Genomic DNA, 6,083 nt, shown 5'->3' on the forward strand with positions numbered 1-6,083 from the left:
CATCCATCCATCCATCCATCCATCCATCCATCCATCCATCCATCCATTATCTTTCGCTGGTTCCAAAATCAGGTTGCAGCAGCTTGAGCAGGGAGGCCCAGACATCTCTTTCCACAGCCACCTCTTCTGGCTCTTATGGGAGGATTCCAAGGCATTCCCAGGCCAAAAAAGAGACATAGTCTCTCCAGCATGTCCTGGGTCTTCCCCGGGGTCTCCTCCCAGTTGGACATGCGCAAAACACCTCCCTTGGGAGGTGCCATGGGGGCATCCTTACCAGATGCCTGAACCACCTCAACTGGCTCCTCTCGATGTGGAGGAGTAGCAGTTCTACTCTGAGTCTCTCCCGGATAACTGAATTTCTCACCCTATCTCTAAGAGAGAATCCAGCTACCCTGCAGAGGAAACTCATTTATACTGCCTGCATCAACAGTCTCATTCTTTCATTCACTACCCAGAGCTCGTGAACATAGGTGAGGGTAGGAACGTAGACTGACCCAGTAAACAGAAAGCATTACTTTACAGCTCAGCTCCCTCTTCACCACAATGGACTGGTACAGAGTCCTAAATACTTCAGATGCTACACCAATCCATTTGTCAATCTCACACTCCATTTTTTCCTCATTTGTGAACAAAACCCCAAGATCTTTGAACTCTTCCACTTGAGACAGAACCTCACCCTTGACTAGAAGAGAGCAATCTACTCTTTTCCGGTTGAGGACCATGGCCTCAGATTTGGAGGTGCTGATTCTCATCCCAGTCACTTCCTACTCTGCTGTGAACCAAACCAGTGAGAGCTGAAGAGCACAGCACAATGCTGCCAACAGGATCACATCATCTGCAAAGTGCAGAGATGGAATCCTGAGGCTATTGAACCAGAATCCCTCCGACCCCTGGCTGCTAAGGAGAGTGTAACCCCTGTAATTGTAGCACACCTTCCGGTCCCCCTTTTTGAAAAGGGGAACCACCACCCCAGTCTGCCAATCCAGTGGCACTGTCCCTGATATAAATGGTAAATGGTAAATGGACTGTACTTATATAGCGCATTTCAATCTTATCGAGATACTCAAAGCGCTTTACACTACAATCTGTGTCCTCATTTACCCATTCATACAGCACTCTACTAGATGTCTACAAAGCTAATTGAACAAATCATTCTAAAGAAACTAATCAGAGCTTTATCACATTCATACACTGACGGGACACACATCAGAGGCAACTAGGGGTTCAGTGTCTTGCCCAGGGACACTTCGGCATGTGACTGCTGGTGGATTCGAACCCCCAACTCTTGCATTGGAGGACAACTGCTCTACCCACTCAGCCACAGCTGCCCACGTGATAGCCACAGCCGCCCACGTGATGTTTCAAAGACATGTCAACCAAGACAGCCTCACAACATCCAGAGCCTTAAGGAGATCAGGGCAAATCTCACCGCCCCCACAGCCTTGCCGCCACACAGCTGTTTAACTACCTAGGCGACCTCAGCCATGGTTATGGACAGACCAACCCCGAAGTCCCCTGACTCTGCTTCCTCCATGGAAGACGTACCAGTGGGATTGAGAAGGTTCGAGAAGTATTCCTTCCACCTCCCGACAACATCACTGGTTGAGGTCAACAGCACCCCACCTTCACTGAACCCAGTGTTAGTAAAGAGCTGTTTTCCCCTCCTCAGCTGTCTGATGGTTTGCCAGAATTTCCTCGGAGCCAACAGAGAGTCTTTATCCAAGGCCTCACCGAACTCTTCCCACATCCCAGCTTTTGCCTAAGCAACAGCCAAGGCTGCGGACAGCTTGGCCCCCCAGTATTCCTCAGCTGCCTCTGGAGTACCACCAGCCAACAAGGACCAATAGGACTCCTTCTTCAGCTTGACAGCCTCCCTAATCTCGGGTGTCCACCACCGAGTTCGAGGATGGCCATCACGAGAAGCACTGACAACCTTGCGGCCACAGCTCAAGGCAGCCACCTCAACAACTGAGTCGTGGAACATGGCCCACTTGGACTCAATGTCTCCCGCCTCAGCTGGGATGCAGTTAAAGCTCTCCTGGAGGTGTGAATTGCTGATATTTTTCACAGGTTATTCTGCCAGGCATCCCACCATCCCTCACTACATGTTTGTGTCTACCGGGTCTGTCTGGCATCTTAATCCACCATTTGATCCAACTCACTACCAGATGGTGATCAGTTGACAGCTCAGCTCCTCTGTTTACCCGAGTGTCCAAAACAAATGGCCTCAAATCAAATGACATGACTACAAAGTCGATCATCAATCTATGACCTAGGGCATCCTAGTGTCAAGTGCACTTATGGACTCACTTATGTTCGAACATGGTGTTTGTGATGGACAAACTATGACTAGCACAGAAGTTCAACAACAGCTCAGGTTCAGATCAGAGAGGCCATTCCTCCCAATCATGCCCCTCTAGGTCACACTGTCGTTACCCATGTGGGCATTGAAGTCCCCCAGCAGAATAAGGAAGTCCGCAGCTGGTGCACCTTCCAGCATCTCTGCCAAGGACTCCAGGAAGGCTGGATACTCTTAACTGCCGTTCGTTGCATAGTCACAAACAACAGTCAGAGCCCATCCCCACACCCAAAGGTGCAGGGAAGCTACCCTCTCATCTACCAGGGAAAACTCCAACACACAGGCACAAAGTTGGGGGGCTAAGAGTAGACCCACACCAGCTCTGCGCCTCTTACTATGGGCAACTCCAGATTGGAATAAGGTCCAGCCCCTTTCAAGGAGGTTGGTTACAGAGCCCATGCTGTGCGTTGAGGTGAGCCCAACTATATCTAGTTGGTACCTCTCAACCTCACACACAAGCTCAGGCTCCTTTCCCACCAGAGAGATCACATTTCATGCCCCAAGAGCCAGATTTGGTAAGCCAGGGTCAGAGCGCCAAGGCCCCCACATTCAGCCACTGCCCATGTATTTATGCACCCGACTTTTGTGACCCCTCCTGCAAGTGGTAGGCCCACAGGAAGGAAAACCCATGTTGCTCATCTGAGGCTGACTGGGCCCCATGGGTTGAAACCCGGTCATCAGGTATTCGCCGATGAGCCCCTGCCCTAGGCCTGGCTCCAGGGTGGGCCCCGATAACCCACGTCCGGGCCCCTGACAGCAGAGCTCCTACGATCATTCAGGTGCACAAACTCCTACACCATGATAAAGAGGTGATTCAATGAGGACACTATTCTTTTCAGCTTCTTAAATAAGTATTTTTAGAACCTCATGTTATGATATTTTTAAATTCTTTGTTCTTTGAGCTTGTTGTAACATTTAAACAAATGTATTTCAATTTAAAAAAATAAATAAATGGACTGATTTAAAAAAAATCTGCCTTGCCTTTTATTATTTTTAATGTTAAAGTACTGCTAGTGACAAAAAAGTACATAAAACAGAATAAAAAAAAATGTTATTGCAGTGATAAAACTCAAAAGTTGACACTGAAAGAGTGTTTTTGCCCTTGTATAACTGTTATATTCACAAGGTGAAATTCCAAAAACTATAGATCTGGTAGTCCTTTGAACAGTGAAAAATAACTTGGAAATTGCCATTAAGCTCAATTAATGATGAGAAAAGACCGAGTTATGGCAATTGCAACCTTACAAACAACAATAGTGAGATCATTTAGGGCTTCGAGTATGTGTATGAATCTCAACTTCTATCAGCAAATTTCACCTAAATATCTGTAAAACTGACTGAGTTCATGTCAGCAAGCTGTGGCAGCCATCTTAAATTAGACTGAATCCAAACGTTAATCTGTTTTAGATGTGCATCCAAGGATTACTTTAGGAGTTTCATTGAAATCAGTCCTGTGATTCACAAGATTTGTAGCTTATATGCTGACAAACACACAAACATGCAAACAATTTGCAAAAACATTGTCGCCCACCTTTAAATTTTCTGCACTGGGCGATAAATACACAACTTTAAAGGAATACAAGAATAAGTTCAAACATTCTTTCTGCAGCAGAGCTCCCTCCCAAAATTACTATAGTGGGGACTGGATGTGCTTACTAATTGAGCCTCAGTACTTTGAGAAGAGGGAAAGAAGGTGGGGGGAGTGGATTTCAGTTCATAAACAGTGTTTACTTTAAGCAAGCCATCGCCTTATTAGTATTAATAGCAGCGACTTCAGAAAGCTCATATTCAGCCATTGGACAGTTTTGTATAATTTATGATGGAAATGAAAGCCAGGGATCGGAGCAGCACTGGAGGAGCGCTGCATAGCAAACCATGTTGCCAGTTTACATAACCAACACTTGGGTAAACAGCAGATTAGGTGCAGCGTGGGGCGAGAGAAAAACGAGAGCAAAATGTTATATCCACTCGTCCGCCGGTCGGAGGCGAGCTGGTGGAGGAAAGCTGGGAGAAGCCGTTTGATGCGGCTGGTCTTCATCTGCGAGTCCGTTTGAGCATGAAAGGGTGGTGTGGTGCAGAATCTCGTCTGCAGTCCAACTTCTGTAATGTTGATCTGAAGGAGTCGGATCAATGTAAGCTTGCTGGAACTTGAGAGGTGCCTGGTTTTAATTAAAGACACCATCTGTTAATTTGATTATTGAAGCTGTTAGCATGTGCAGCAGAGCAGACGATGGGGGCCTTCATTTTCTGCTCTGTTTAAGGGCAGCAGGGCGGCGTGTCAAGCAAAGAAATCTGGGCTCTGTCTTGAGGACATTTGTCTCCCTGCTGAGGTGTGGATGTGGAAGACATTGAATGCATAATATGGCTCCAGGAAGGAACTCTGGATCATGGCCTATTTCAATTACATTTATAAAAAAATCCAAAAAGTTGGTTTTAAAGGCAACACAATGACTTATACAAAATTAATACAATTCTAAATGTTATATATTATATATGTTGTAACAAAGTGCCTTACATCAAGTTAAAAAGATAATAAAAAACAATGTGAATGAACACAAATTTCTAAGCAACACTGATGATTTAACTGTTCATTCAGAATAAACCTGAACTTCAAAACTTACATTTACTGCAAAACTGCAGCGTAAATAAAACGTTTACTGACAGTTGTTGAGGAAGATGTAAGTGAGTGAAATAGTGGTTGAATTTCAGTTTTGGCTAAAATATTTGAAGGAGAGATCCAAATAAGAAGAACAGACAATAAAAGCTCAAATAAAAATAAGGAAAGAAGGAAAAACAGAAAAGAAACAAAAGCAGACAAGAAAGCAAAAAAAAGATAAAAGAACAAATAAGAAGACAAAAATATGCATAAGGAGGCAAAAATGATTAAAAAATATGCACATCAACAAAAAAATGGATAATGAGGCATAAAAAATGCAAAAGAAAAAGATATGCAAAAGAAAGCACAAAAGTCTAATGGAAGCAAACAAAGATGCAGAAAAAGAGTAAAAAGACATAAAGGACAAATAGGAAGACCAAAGTAAGCATGAGACAAAAAAAAAAAAAAAGCATAAGAAGACTGAATAATGCATAAAATACAGAAAAAAACAAAAGAAGCACTAACAGAAAAATACCAAAAAAAACAACAACCCATAAAGCATAAGGAGACCATGATGACAAAAAGGACAATTTCAAAACCGAAGGTACACACAGGAAAAACAGGACGCATAAAAAACAACACTAAAGGACTAATAATAAATACAAACATATACATTAATTAAAAAAAAAACTCCATTATCTTTCGCTTGTTCCGAAGTCAGGTTGCGGGGGCCGCAGTTTGAGCAGGGAGGTCCAGACATCTTTTTTGTAAATTACTTTTGTTTGAATATATTCTGGGAAAAAAGGGGCAGATATCATAAGATTTATTCTTCTTCTGCTGCCTTTTTTTTTTTTATTGTATATATATATTTTGTTTTCTATTGTATATAGTTATTTAGTTTTTAATGAAATGAATAAATTTCTAAAAAAAACAAAAAAAACAAAAAAAACTCCACAGCCACCTCTTCCAGATCTTCTGGGAGAATTAGGCATTCCCAGGCCAACCAAGAGACATAGTCTCTCCAGTGTGTCCTGGGTCTTCCCCAGGGTCTCCTTCTAGTTGGACATGCCCAAAGCACCCCCTGTAAGAGTGAGACTCACTGCAGCTCCAAGATGGCCGCTAATCATC

Source organism: Nematolebias whitei, chromosome 23, assembly GCF_014905685.2.
Source record: "Nematolebias whitei isolate Nwh7 chromosome 23, NemWhi1, whole genome shotgun sequence".
In the NCBI taxonomy this organism is placed as follows: Eukaryota; Metazoa; Chordata; class Actinopteri; order Cyprinodontiformes; family Rivulidae; genus Nematolebias; species Nematolebias whitei.